Genomic DNA, 286 nt, shown 5'->3' with positions numbered 1-286 from the left:
CCTGGCACAGCTGGGCAGAGCCGCTGTGGAGGGGCACAACAGCTGCATGGGGGTGGGCGCAACATCTGGATGGCGTCAGATCTGTGTGGAGCGGTCTGGAATCCGTGCGGGAATTGTGGACAGTGGGGGCTCACATCTGGGTGGGGGGTGGCACAGCTGGATGGGAGAGGGTCTCACATCTGCGCAGAGGGGCCTCGTGCTGATAAGGAGATTTATCCCACGATCGTTTGCCCAGGGAATGTCTCACCCGCTCGAGGCTTGTCCTGTCCAGCCGGGGGATGTCCCA

This window comes from Corvus brachyrhynchos, unplaced genomic scaffold (assembly GCF_000691975.1).
Source record: "Corvus brachyrhynchos isolate BGI_N302 unplaced genomic scaffold, ASM69197v1 scaffold787, whole genome shotgun sequence".
In the NCBI taxonomy this organism is placed as follows: domain Eukaryota; kingdom Metazoa; phylum Chordata; class Aves; order Passeriformes; family Corvidae; genus Corvus; species Corvus brachyrhynchos.
Note: the sequence above shows the minus strand (reverse complement) of the source record.